General features: G+C 43.6%; 1 protein-coding gene across 6 annotated transcripts in view; it reads left to right on the top strand.

Moving 5' to 3' along the window:
• Positions 1 to 14,930, top strand: part of LOC108003869 (GATA-binding factor C) — a 75,892-nt gene that overhangs the window by 37,816 nt on the left and 23,146 nt on the right. The window lies entirely within an intron of this gene.

Below are 14,930 nucleotides of genomic sequence, written 5' to 3'. Positions count from 1 at the left end.
ACGTGTATCGATAAGTATATAGAGTATAAATTATGGTCGATAAAAAGCGTTTATGGTAAATATTAATCGAGGTATTGGCTCATTAGGACGGCCAATCTGTTTCGTTCGCCCGTCCTGCCTTTTATTTCAACGTTACGCGGAATAAATTTGCGCTCCTTTCCACTAACTCGATCGATTATCGAGCACCGTGTCGACCAGTGTATCCGCTTTCTTTATTGCAGTTTCAATAGAGTGGAAAATATCATCGTTGGGTTTGGAAAAAATTATTTTTACGCTTTATGCTTAGCTACAGAACTTGCAGACTTTTTGATTCTTTTCATTTTAGTAATAATATTCCAGTGATAAAATTCTAAGCTTAAAATATAAATCGATAAGGGAATATACGTAATAACGATCTAGCTGGATTTGAAGAAAAGATAACAGATTTTTAATTTTATCGTTTTTTATTGCAAGAGTTCTTCTTAGACGATTAAAAACATTAATTTAATTTTGAATGCCGAGGACTTTCGATTACTCTTCGCGAAATCATACCCGTAAGAGAGAGTTCGATATTTTAATTTTCGTGATAGATTCCACTTTTTCCATTGAATTTTCCTTGACTCAGATTTCTTTCTTTTTGAAAAAAAGAAAAATCATAATCGTATATATTCTCGTTACGAGAATATTTAACGAACTGTGTCTATTAAGAAAGACTCGTTCTCTCGAAATAAAAGGCGAGGAAAATGATTATTCCTCGCGCTGATTCACCTCCTCCTCGTCTCTGATCGTTTAATCCGCTCATTATACTTACGTAAATAATAAAACGGATAAATTGCATACTTTGCACACGAGCTCGTCGCAGTGGCCGAGCCTTGAATATTAAAACAATTCGAATTCCGCCTCCGCCCGACGTTTCTCCAATTTTATCGAACGACCAAAAAGAAAAAATAAAACTTTCTCTCACCTTTCCGTCACAATCGAGCTCGAATCCTCATCCGCGGCTCTGAGAGCGAGTGATTTTTTGGCCGAAATACACATCGCTTCTTTTTTCCCGATATATCCGGCAACCGTTGGAGCGTGCCCAGTCCTCGGTGGAATAATAAACGCGAGGCAAGTGGGTACGCCGCAACAAAGAGGCCTTTCTACCGTGCTTAGACCGTGGCATTATTATTTATTTATAGCGTCATTATGTTGTCTCTATTGTTGTTGCGGCTCGAGACCGTATGGTAAATGTTGACCGGGTCTCTCTCTCTCTCTCTCTCGTCCTCGCGCCTCCCTCTCCCTCTCTCTCTCTTCCTCTCTCTATGTCTCTCCTCTCTCGTTTTACTCGCCTGTGTTCTCGAGGCACACGATCAAGAATACATAATTATCGAACGTTTTTTGCCGACGGCAGGAATCAAGGACGATACACGGATATTTTTTCTTCCATTAACAATTATAATAGACTGGGACCGAACCGGAGAGATCGAGAGATTAAAGGGAGGGATTGGACGATCTTAGCCGGGAAAGTTGAACGTTTCGAGAAAATCTCGAGAGAAAGAGAGAGAGAGAGAGAGAGAGACTGTTACTGTTACTCGAAGTTGATAGGAGAGAAACGAAATCCGTAGAGAAACCTTTCGAGTGTGTGCAGTTATTATATTATCCGAATTGATTAATCGAGTCGGCCATGTTGCGTCATCGCGCTGTCCTCCTTCAAGTCGTATAAGTTAAGATTATCGATCGATGAGGCAGTTATTTGATACGAATAATATATTATATTTTCGCGTGCAAAATCGCGCGTTAATAACATTAATGGAGAGTCTTTCGGATAATTTGCGTTCCTGTCCGCGCACCGACGGATTCATACGTACGAGATGGATACGTAAAAATGTATTCGAGAAACCGATCTATAAAGTCTTATCTAATTAACGTTAACGCGGGGAGCGGGGAAGGATTCAAAAGTGGAGGAGGAGGAGGAGGAGGAGGAGGAGGCCATCGTGGATGGTTGATACGATTAACCTGGCCAACGTGACAAGCCAAGACGGATTGTCACGAGGCACGTTGGATGACAGCGGTTGAATAATTACCGGCGACTAATCTCGTGATCGTTGACCGAACAAATAACAGTGGCCTGAAAATATATGTGTGTGTGTATGCGCGCGCGCGCGTATGTGGATCGAAAAAGGGGGGAGAGGGGAGAGAGAGAGAGAGAGAGAGAGAGAGAGAGAGGTAAGAAAAACGGTGTTGATGAATGGCGTGGCACGTGGAAACGCGTCGCGTTTTCCATCTGAGCGGAAAAGTCGCGAGAAAAATCGCCTTCGCGGTCGCTTTTTGCAAACGCTCATTATAAATTTAAATCGAGCCGTACACACGCCTAGGCAATCACGTTGAGCCGCATAAATCGACGCAGGCGGATGCTTAATATAGAATCGATTGGAAGGATAATTTTTTTTTCCCCCTTTTTTTCCGTCTTTCCAGGAATCAGGAAACGAACGAGTCGAGAGTTCCTCGCCTCGAGTTGGTTTCGCTTGGAATTGCTTGGGGAGATAACTCAAGTTCAACTTCGATATTTTCGGATAATTAATTTTGCCGCGACTGTAGAAAGATGAAATTTTGGAAAATCGCGGTAAGCCTCGCAAGATGTCAGGAAAGAAGCGTTCTTCCGTGTTTGGAGAATCGAAGATAAAGATGAAATTCTCGAAAATCTTAATAAATCTCGCAGGAAACGAAGGTTCTTCGTCTCGATGCGTGTGCTTGGAATCGCGGAGAATCGAAGATAATAATATTCGAAATTTTCAAAAAATTAATTTTATCCTAATTCGAAAGATAAAATTTTAATTTTAATTCGAAAGATAAAATCCTTCGAAAATTGTCGAAAGTCCTTCGCCTCGATGCGTTTGGAATCGAAGATAATAATATTCGAAATTTTCAAAAAATTAATTTTATCCTAATTCGAAAGATAAAATTTTCGAAAATTTTATTAAATCTGGTGAAAAATCAAGAAACGAATCAGGAACGTCGAAAGACCTTCGCCTCGATGCGTTTGGAATCGAAGATAACGGTTCGAAATTTACGAAATTCAAAAATCTTGATAAATTTAATATCAGGAAACGAAGATCGATAGTTCTTCACCTCGAAATACGCGCTTGGAGAGAAGAAAGATAACCAAGTGGATTTTAAGGTAAAACTTTGTGAAAATTTTTGCGAAAGAAACCTGTACAATAGAATCCATCATTACGAGAGATGCCATCGAAACTCCTCGTATAAATTATCGACACTGGGAACAGTTTCCAATTTTCAAAAAATTAATTTTAACTCGATTCTCGCAATCTCGCAAAAAATTGTTCTCGATTTCACTTGGAAAATTGTCGCAAAGAGATGCCGTCGAAACTCCTCATTATCGAATTAATCGACAACAGTTTCTAGGCCTGGAATTACAGGCCTCGACTTTTCTCGCGCGTTTGGAATCCCATCATTGGATACATGGCGTAGTGCTATCGGTGCCGATACCGGTATCAAAGGTGGCAAGGCTGGCCACCTTGCCCCAATAAGCTTGAACAGGATATTCAATCCTGTCCCGTTGTCGGCCGTGTGCCGTGTTGTATATTGTCTGACGTGCACACGGCCCGATTGCACAATCCGTGGCACGCTTATGCACGACAAACTCGCGATATATTTACCTGTACACGGTTTTACGTGTACACGCGCGCCTCGTAACCACTTGCCCGCGACGATGGAGTTGAGTTACCTCGATCGCTCTCGCGGATGATTGGCGTGGATCGACGTGGCCGAACGTTCTTTCTCCGACGTTCTGTCCAGCTCGTCCACCAGAAATATTTCGTCGAGGAAAAATTTTAATTGCGAATTCTAAATTAATTACAATCGTTTGCACGAATGTTTAATTAACTCGCGAGAAAGCGTTTAAGGATCAATATTTGGGAAAGTGGAAAGTCGAGTCGAGACGCGGAAGGAAAGGTTGAATGTGTTGTAAATTGAAAGAAGACGAAAAAGAAAAGGTGGAAGGAATTCTCTTTTTTTTTTTTTATTACGTGTAAAATTGAAACCCGGGATAATTGATCTTACGTGGAATATTAAACGCAAGTTTCTTGGTGTATAATATCGTGATGAAGATTATTGGGACGGCTAACAGGTACGACGAGGATACGAGAAAAATTGGAGGAATAGGAGAGATTTTTGAGAGGTAAAATTTAAGACGGCTGGTAGAACGCTCCTCTGTTGCGCATTACACGGAAAAGAAAATGGAAAACGATTAGTGGTTAATTAATTGGACGTTTTACGACCGCAATAAACGAGTATTATTCGTCTGTGAATATCGATTAAAGGATTGCAATAAAAGAAGAGATGCGTATAATCCACTTTCTCGTTCATTCATCGCGCGATATTTCCCAATATTGTTACGTTAATTTCGTTTCGTACGATTTTTCGTTCGGTTCTCTCTCTGGTGTCCCCTAGATTCCGAAAAAATAAAAGAAGAAAAACTTGCAGACACGAATCGAATTTAGATTAGTGGAAGGTTAAAAAAGAAAAAAAATAAGAATCAAGAGTGAAAAGTTAGAAAACTCGGGAACAGAAGAAAGGTGACCCGTGTCAACGTCGACGAAGGAATCGCGGTGGAAGTTGGAACGACGGTGTCTAGTTACGAATGCGCGGGCGACTAGGTGTCGTGGCAAGAGAGCAGCGTTGTAAAACGACTTAAATGCCACACACCGGCGGCGTTACACACCTGGATAATGATACTCGTCTGTTGTGTTGCTCGGCTACGCGTCGCTTTTTGCACGCGCGCGCGCGCGCACGTGCACGAACAAGGACGCACGTGTAGTCGACGAGACAAGAAGAGAGACAGAGGGCCGTGCACGCGGCGTTGTACGCGTCGGCGGCGGTGGCGAAGTTTTGTCCAGTGACGTAATTAATGCACTGGCTAGGCTCGAACTTTCTCGTGTCGAGGCCGGTGTAATACCGGCCAATTGCGCGTAACCCTGATCACGATTCGGAGATCCAACCTTTCTTCAACGTTTCTTCGTGCTCATAAGCGAGATGTTTATGCGATACGTGCCCGATTCGTGGCTCGGCACACAATTTTATCAAACGCCCGCGTCACGAAGTGCCTTGAAAAGTTAACGGTCTGCTTCTCTTCTCCTTCGTCGATATCAAAATTTCAACAATTCTTCAACGCTTCTCTAAAGCTCTAAAGCTTAATCGAATTAATTTCAATTTGCCTTTCGAATTTTCTATCGCCCTTACTGTCTTTTCACCATCCAGATCCCTAGGGTACCCTAGATATATCCGCTCTCGCATTTCATCTTTCCAAACCAACAAAGCGTGAAGCTTCAACTGCTAAAAATTCTTACAAAATTCTTCGTTTCTCTCTCTCTCTCTCTCTCTCTCTCTCTGTGGAAACAGCCTATCCGCGCGCGCGAGAACATAATGGATAAGCGGCGTGCCGTGGCGCGGCATTAATATACAGCGATAATGACGCTCGTGAAACGATTAACGTCCGATCGGGAGTAACGCCGGAGTGAGGTCTGCTCGGGCGCGCGGACAAGATAATTTTTCCTTGCAACATGGTCGTCAACCGCGGCGAAAAAAACCGCCTCCTAATTGGATCGTGGCAATTTGTCACGATCGACGGCCGCACGGGAAATCATCGCGTAAAGGCAGCTACGATTTTCAATTATCGTTTAGGCGATCTTGTCTTTCACGTTGATCGCGTCTGTCTTGTAATAGGCCGGTAAACGACATTGCAATTTTCTGATAACGGGAATTGATTTTAATTTACCAGCGGCCGGTAACGATCCTTCGTTCGTTCGGTATCCCATGAACTCGCCTGCTTACTACTCCTCTCTTGAAGGATATATTTATAGGTTAGGGATGATATCTCTTTCTCCGCTCGAATTGTGAATGCAAGTAGCGTTATTTTCGACGGCAGGATGCTCGATCAGTCCTGGAAACGATGGTAAATTTCATAGAAATAATTAAGATTATTTTCTTTCGATTAGATTAGAAACTGTTTTCGAAAATTCTCAACTTTCAAATTTGGAAAATTCTTCTAAATCTTCCAAGGATTTCGAAGATGGCGATCCTTAGAACCATCTAAATTGAATTCTCTTAACATCTTATTCGAGTTCTCCGTGAAATTGCTCGATTTCACGGTTTTCTCGCGGTTTTATCGACTTGTTTCCTTGCCCACGAAAAGGGAGGGATCTCTCTTTCGTCCTTTCACGTTTCGGCCACCCGGTACATCGGATACGCCTGGACGAAAGTAAGTGCCGAGTGTGGGTGTGTGTAAGAGGTCCAGCCTTGCCTCGGACGGAGGCTGGGTGTGGCCGTGACTAAAAGTTCACTAGAGCACACTTAACACACTTAACACGCGGTTTTCTCCGCGAGATAGACGAGGCCTCTCCTGCCCGATATTGCAGGTATATACGCGTTGTTGGGAAGGAAGCGCGGATGAAATTCGAAGTAAATAATTTCTGACAAATATCTTTTATCGTCTTATGGAAAATCTGACCGGTATAACTTCATTGCTTTAAAAAAAGAAATTCTAGATCCGCGCGATTTAACTCGATGTACGTTAAAGAAGCGATCTCCACCTCGTCAGACGAGACACGCCTCATCACGGATTATTACCATTTCGTTATTAAAATTTTTCCAGGCCGCATCGAGAGTTGCTTCCCAAGAACGATTACTCACGTCTTCCTCGATCCAACAATTCCTACGCTTCTTTTTTTTAATTCGAGCTCAAAATTCGAATCGTCTATTAAGCCGCCTATGTCGACCGATACGAATTAACAATCGTCGCAGTTTCTTACCTGGAAGTTAAATTAAATATCGCGATCTCGGTCGACTGGCCGCGCGCATTTGCATATCGAGCACGCGGTCGATTCCTGTTCTTCTCGATCGAGCCTCGATCCGGCCATGATCGGTGTCCTTGCGATTTTCTTTTTTTTTTTTTCCTTCCAAATTTTTCCAACGACGTGGAAATTCGAGCAATTTCTATGTAATACGCGTGTAATAATCGATGACGACGTTAAATGCTCCTCCGTGGATACGTTGCTGTGGATAAGTTGCGCATCCTCTCGACGCGATTAATAGCCTTTGCCAATCGTTTCTCAAGGGGACGTCGAGGAAAGCGTGTTTCACCGTCGAGTCGAAGGAATATTTTCATTTTCCACGTTCGTCGATTTTATCCGTATATATTTGAACGTTGAATTATTAACGCGAAACACATAGACACGTAACAGTGACATTTAGACCGTTTCACGGGTACTTTTATTATTATATACCCTTCCATTTGCGAACACGTATTCTTCTTTCTACGCTAGAATTTCCTATACGATTTAGAAAAATGCGTCTCGTTCGAAGGTGTGCACATATACACATATATACGAACCTCCTCTTCTTTATAATCTCGTTAATTTACGACTTCGCCAATATTCGCGTTATTTTTCCTTCGCGGAAAAATAAAAATCTTTTTCCTCGGTAATACGAAAAATTATCTTTCAAACGCAATAAGAAATATTCAAAAGTCGAAGAGAAAAAGAAAAAAAGGAAAAGGAGGAAAAAAGAATTAATCGTGGTGTCATTTTTTCCACCGAAGCGTTACGGATATATCTGCGACTGAATGGCATTAACGATATCGTTTGCGCGAGGAGAACGACGATTGCTCGCTCGATCGACGATTTATTCGTTCCGGACGCGGCTCGTTAATTGCAAAATTACAGAAATCAGTTAAGTCAATGAAATCGCGTAACATAGTGTTTGAGGCCGTGAACGAGGATGATGATGATGATGATGATGATGATGATGATGCCATTAAAGTGGCATCGAGCCGAGCCGTGCGCGCTCGCTCTCGTCTGGGGGACCACACACGCGTGTATACACGTGTCTACACGCGCGTAGTTCGACTGTATGGTAATCGGGCTAGTCGTCCTATCACATACATATATATATATACGTATACCGTATATTATCTAACTGCGGATTATGGACGGCGAATCGCAATTATCCCGCGTCGTCTTCGCCTCGTATCGTTTCGCGCCTCCTATCGACGAGCAACCGTTTTACCGATCATTAGACGGTAGTTTGCTCAACGTTTAAGACGAATATATTTTATACACACGGTGGAATTCTTCACGCTAGACAGGTATTTTTAGATAGCAGACAATTGCATCGAGAGGGTAAAAGTTCAATTATCATTTACTAGTTTCGATAAAAATATATATCGGGGCAATATTCGCAGAATAATTCTCCGTAACGCGCGTCGAATACCGTAGGAATACCGTATTCGACTTTTCCCATATCGAGTCCATGGCTCTATTCTTTTTTTTTTTTTTTTTTTTTGCAATTCAACGAGAATCTTGGAGCAGGGACAGTGATCCGTGGAATTTCACTTGGTAATCGCGTTGCAGTCACTTCACAATTCGCCCGATCTCAATATTCTAATTCCGCCCCGGAGAGAAACGGTATCTATTCAAATCGTCCGCCGTCCTCGCGCTGTGGACAGTGAATTTAAAAAAACATGCGTATTTAAAAAAACGCGCTTGGACGATGGTGGAGGTTATGTTTATTCGCGTGCGCGACGTGAGAATTCGTAAAAGCTTGTAAGGACGAATATTTGGAGGAAAGGTTAAAAAGAGAAAAGAAAAGTGGAATACGCGACGCATTTTTTCATGCGTAACGTGAGTATTCGTATACAAATTTTGTAAGATATTTAACGAAAAAGATGAAAGAGCGACGAAAAGAGTACGCTATATTTTTTCCGCGTGCGCATGCGTAGCGTGAATATTCGCAAAATCTTGCAAGATATTTGAAGGAAAGGAGTACGCTATATTTCACGCATGCGTATTCTCTAAAAAGAAGGAAAAAGATGTCTCTCGTGTGCGCATGCGCGATACGAAAATTCGTCAAAGTTGGTGAGAATGTATATTTCGAGAGAAAGATGAAAAAGGAAGGAAAAGAATGCGCGATACGTTTTTCGCGTGCGCATGCGCGACGTGAGTGTTCGTAAAATCTCGCGAAGAAGGGATATTTGGGAAGAAAATTGTGTAAAAGGAGAAGAAGAAGAGCACCGAATCGAAACAACTCGCAGTTTATTATTCGTTGGAATTCGATTGCGCAAGCTTCACCTGCTTCGCGGAGGAAAAGATCAAGGTGGAAACAAGGTGGCGGGACGCTCGGCTGGGAGAATACGTGGAAATCCGTGTCGAACGAAGTTCGCTATTGAAAGATCGAGCCGGTGGAGATTTATGTCGTGTCGGGACCGTTTACTTGTAACGCCTTGAATCGTAGATGGCTATCCTTGCGGAAAGCCGCATACGCTTGCCACTATCCCGGAGCAACAATGAGCCGTAGAGGTTGAAATCGAGAAGCTATTCTGTGTCATAAGAGAGTCGAGACTGTGTCTCGGATTCGCGGGATCGATGCTTCGTTCTTCTCTCCAAACGAACGGAGATTCAAGAATTTCGCAAATCGTTTGAAAGTCAAAATCATTCAAATTTCGTTCAAACGTGAGAAATTGCTAATTCCGAGAATCGAAGTTTTGAATCACGACAATTGGAGATGGCGCTTAACCTCACAAACTCGTCGTATCTGTGTAACAACGACACCTAATTCGAATTTTTCCACGCGTTTCTCGCGTCTCGATTTCGCGAATTGCAACGATTTCAAGATTTGTGAGATTATTTGTATCGTGGTAAAAGAAGGACGTGTCCTAAGCGGAGACGCGGTAATTACGGGGAGGAAGAGGAGGTACAGAGGGACAGAGAGAAGAAACGGTTGGTCGTAGCGTTTAAGCTGGTCCGTTGGAAAGGGGAAAGGGAGCAGTTTCAGAGTCGAAGTCATAAATCGAGTTTCGAGAGCTGAATCGCGACCACGGGACGCACACGCACGCGGAACGCGCGTGCTTTATGCATTGTACCAGCGTAGATAGGGGTGGCCCGCCATAATTCACCCTCCTTCCCTCTTTTCTTTTGCTCGAGTTTACGTACATCGAGGACAGGGAACACTCCTCTTTTAAGGCAGTATACTACCTTGTTATTTGCTATTTATGCCAGGTGAGGCGGAAAGTTTTTCTTGGCATATTCAGTTACGAACGAGACGGGAAATAGCCGATGGTGGAAAAATCTTTTTCTTCTGAAGACAGAATCTAATTTCGTTTAAAATATCCAGCTTTTTTTCTTCATATAAGTATTTTATCAACAATAATGAAAAATCTCAGAAAAATCTCGTGATAACGTGTTAAATAAAATAATTCTATCTAACTTCTTTTACGATCAATACCTCCAAAAACGATTATAAATTGTTTCAAAATTCTTTCCGTCACATGAAAAACGTCGATCGAACGTTCGAACCGATCTCCAAAAGGATCAACTGCTGCAAAGCGTTCAAATAATATGCGATCGTGCACTTGCCAGTTTCGAATCAAATCCTCGAGGCCCTAAAAACAGAAGTTCAACCTCATAATTCACGGCCCACGCCGTTTCCTCCCCGTTTTCACGGGGAGAAAGTGTCGAGGACGCTTAGAGTTAGTTAGAGGAAACGGCTCACATCGGAATCGGAGCACTGCCGTCCCGCGATTAATTTCCTGTGTAATGTATTTTAATGACGGGGGAGGGCGTTCGGTCCGCGATAGAGCGAAAATTAATTTGGAATTTAGTATGCGACCTTAATGCCCGTGTCCCATATACACGCGCGCGCGTGGGTGGTACACATGCAGCGGTGCAATGCATTTGAACGCATCCTGGTGTAACTGGCTGCATTGTGGTACGCCGCTCGATCGTGCCGGCGCCGCTTCCTGCTGGCGTAATAATTAACGAACAGGCCGGCGAGCTTTATATTTGTTTAGGCAGCTGAACGAGCTTCGCGCCAACTCTCTTTCTCTCTCTTTCTCTCCACCATCTCGGCAAAACTGTAACGAATCTCGTGTCACCTCGTTGAGTGCATAAAGAGCTGACCTTAATTGCGCGCGGCGCGGAGCCACCAGGAAACGTTAGTACGCTCGCTTGACGCGACGCGTCGCGTCGACCGCCGTTTATTCCTCCATCCGTCTTCAGTCTCTTTCGTGCGTCGATTTCTTTTTCGCGTCGGATCCCACTCCTCCCCTCGGTTCGTTGCGTTTAATTGGTGGCAATGATTCGAGTCACTGAAATCTTCCAGCGGATAGCGATCGAAGATTTAGGGATCGGTACGTAGGGTAGATATCGTGTGATGGAGTTGCCGGTTCGAGATTCGAGGTTAGGTACGATCGAGGTGGATTTTCTTACGGGCTTTTTATCGATAGAGGTTATTACAGGATCGATTGATCGGGAAACTGGTTGTTTGGATAAGTTGAGGTTACACGGATAATGAACATCCATGGTGAGATTTACTTAAAAATGTATTCCGTATGATGATATGCTACGTTATGTATCACATGTTTTAACTTTTTATCGCAAATATTACGTTAAGTTGAAGAGAGGGCCTTTCGAATCAATTTTTCATAATTTCTTTTTCCTTCGATCCACAAGGTGGCCATCGACGAAACAATAATTCCGCAATCAAGATACGATGAAAGATTCGGGAACTCCAGTTTCTCGAAATATCCAAGATCCTAATCGCCTGTTCGGGGCACCAAGGAAACCACCACGCCGTTCTCCCAGGCACACGTTATTAACCCATTGTCTATCGCATGGTAGCACTTAGAGGCAAGTGGAAGATGCGGTAATTTAAGCGTCCTTTGATCCGCGAGAGTTGTTTTCAACTATCGCCCCGTAAATCATCTCGCGCCCCATAAACCTGCCCGTGCGCCTCTTTGTCCCGCTCCATATTCCACTTTTCTCTCGCTCGCTCGGATCCAGCTCCGCGGCCCAAATAACAGGCCACGATTTACAGTACAATTTACAGCTGAACGTAAACGTGCATACCGTGGCCCTCATCGTGTAAATACGCCACTTTATTTCGCCCGGGTCCCTGCCTTCGTCTCCTCCGCGCGAGAAATGGCGCCAATTTTGAATTCGTCGTGAGGAAGCTTCTTGTAAAAATTGATCGGCGATTTTTTTTTTTTTTGAAAACGATTTAGTTGAATCGAAATCATCGGTGTGATAATCGTATTAATCTCGAGGATTTAACTTCAGGATTTTTGATCAGTAACGTCTGCATCTAAAAACTGTAACTATAAGAAGAACATTTCTCTGAACATTTTCCTAAAAATTGGTGATCTTTTTGAGATGATATTTTCATTTTGCTCTCGCATATTAGAATATTCGCACGTATCCTATCTACCTTCTCATAAAAAAACTTCATTCGAAGCGATGCAAAAGGAACGGAAAGAAAGTCGAGCTTCTGAACCGATTGCAATTAGTAGGTAGACGGTTCTGGTACGAGAGAATTCCGTACGACGGCAACTAATTATCGGTTGCTTTATTTCGTTGCTTCGACGCGTACCGTTACGTCTGGCCGGGATTCTGCGCTGTAATTTTCTTTCCCTCCCTCCTCTCTCCTTCTCTCTCTCTCTTCTTCCAAAAGACACAATCGACGCGCGTTCCATATCCTCATCGAAACTTCCTCCTCCTCGCCCCTCTTTCTCTCCAAACAATTTCCATCGAAAATATCGAACGTATTACAATTCCTTGATTCCTCCCGTATCCAATTAATAATCCTTGGAGGACAGGGATCCCGGTGCCGATCGAGGTGCGTTTGCAGCCGGCCGCGTAAGCCGGAAACCGGCTCGATGGCTTCTGGGTATCTATTTAACGACGTTACTCCTCCCTCCCTCCCTCCCTCGACGTTGCCTCGCAAAAATCGCCACTACCGTTCCTTGTACCTTCTCCTTTTATTTTATTACCCCAACCTCTTATAATCTTCGCGATAATAATTCTTCCGCGCGAGTGTATGAGACCCCTCCCTCCCTCCTCTTGTTCTCGCGGCAATTCGCGAGCGCATGGCTCGGTTCCATCCGGGTTTTGGCTCTCGTTTAATGTCTTCGGTGGAGCAACTTTTTTTTTTCCATGTGTTCGGAAAAAGAAAAACACGAGAGGGAGGGAGAGGGGAGGGAGAAGAAGGGAGAGGACACTCGGTGGAGGTGGTTCGGTGGCGTTGTCCCACGGGGCGAACCCACCGTTCGACTTCTCTCTCTCTCTCTCTCTCTCTCTCTCTGGCCGCCTTGTGTATAAACCTGGCGATCCAGCACGCTTTCCTTGCTCGTTTTGCTCGATTTCGATTGCGCCGGGACCCAGAAGAAGCTGCTGAACACGCTGGAACATTGCTCGCAATTTAAATAAATTCACCGTGTCCCCGCGTGGACTCGGGATTCGTAGCTTTCCCTCTCTCTCTCTCTCTCTCGTTTTTGCTCTTTATCTCTTCCACGTCTGTTCTTGGGAGCAACCGTTGTCGCGCTCTCGTTGCTTTCGGAGAAGGATCGTCTCCGAAGGAGGAGGGTATTATAGGATTTGCGAGATCTAAGCAGGAATGATACGTTGGAGCAAGTTCAATCTAGTTTTTGCTTTCATGTTTTCGGAAAATTTTTCAAGTTTAAGAATATCTTTATCAACGGTTCGATTTATTTCCAATTAACTTACTCGTTCAATTTGTGCAAACAGTGGAAAGTGAAACGAGCCCAATCCACGAATGGATGAAATAAATTTCTGGAAAAATAGCACGGCAGCATTTGAGAGGAGCATCTAATAAATTAAGATCAGAATCGGTTTTATTTGTTAATAAAAGATTTGCATTTACATTTGTAACCGGATGCGGAGTCATCATGGTTATCGTTTCACGGTCCATAATCTGAATAACGATGCAAGACAAAAGTAGATAGATTTCAGAGTTGTTTGAGCTTTTTTACGGTCGAGTTATCAAGTTTCTCTCGGAATAGGCGAGCGATTGGAAAAGAATCGGGAATTCGGCCGCGATTCGTGCGCGTCGAACGATAAGGAACTCGAGCCGGCCAGGTGTAAACGTCGACCGAGGCCTGGATGACGAATTAAGGCTGGCTCGAGTGATTAGAAAGGCAGAGAGTTTCGATCGCGGCGTGGCCGCGTGTATCGAGCGTGTACAGGCGGCCTGCACCACCGCGGTGAAAATCGTTTGCCACGTCGATCGAGCGGATGGAAGATGAGTGAAAGGTTGGCCGGCTGTGGACCCAAGGTCTGTTCAATGTCTCGTCCTCCCGGCTCCTCTGGCGGCAGGAAAACGGCGTCGTCGCGCCGAGAGAGCTCGCGCAATAAATCCCCGGGGTAGCCGGGTTGATTTATTTGGAGGAAAAGCAATTAAGGAATTAATCGAATCCGCGGGAAAATTCTTCTTTCGCGAGCGTGGCCAGAGGGAAGGAAAGGCGCCTCGATGCTCCGTTTCTCTTCGGCTCGGGATTAATTGGATGCCGTGGGTGATTTTCCTTTTTTTAAATCGATCGGCTGGAAGCGGATTTGAACTTGTTCCGGTTGAATATCTCTGTACAGCAGTTGTCGAGATTTTATCAGAGGTTTAACAATGCGATACAACGTCTATCGTCAAGTCGCGTGGTTGATTATTGATTTTTGTATGCGCAAATATGCAGTTCTTTCGCCATCGGCACGATTTTTGTTGAGAGTTCAGGTTTTTCGATAAACGGTAATTCGATTAGATATTTTTGTAATGCGGCTCTGTTGTACTCTTGGAGCATCGAGGTTAATCGTGTGTCTGTTACAGGAGCCTTTGATCGATTGGATATTTGCAGCGTAAATTACGAAGTTAAAATCTCTCTCCACACCTTTAATATCGTTACTAAATTGATTTTCTAACATTTTTTTAAAATTGTAAATAAACAAATAATTTCTTTTCCAGGAAATTCTTCAAAGTTTTTAATACACCGATAAAACACGAAACTAAACATGTTCTCGGAACCGAGCCAAGATTACTAACTCATAAATTGCAATTACCAAGCAATGATCGGCCACGATGCAACTCCCCTTAATAGAATATTATTCATCGATGAATCG

This window comes from Apis cerana, linkage group LG8, assembly GCF_029169275.1.
Source record: "Apis cerana isolate GH-2021 linkage group LG8, AcerK_1.0, whole genome shotgun sequence".
Taxonomy (NCBI): domain Eukaryota; kingdom Metazoa; phylum Arthropoda; class Insecta; order Hymenoptera; family Apidae; genus Apis; species Apis cerana.
Note: the sequence above shows the minus strand (reverse complement) of the source record. Positions and strands in the feature narration are given on the sequence as shown.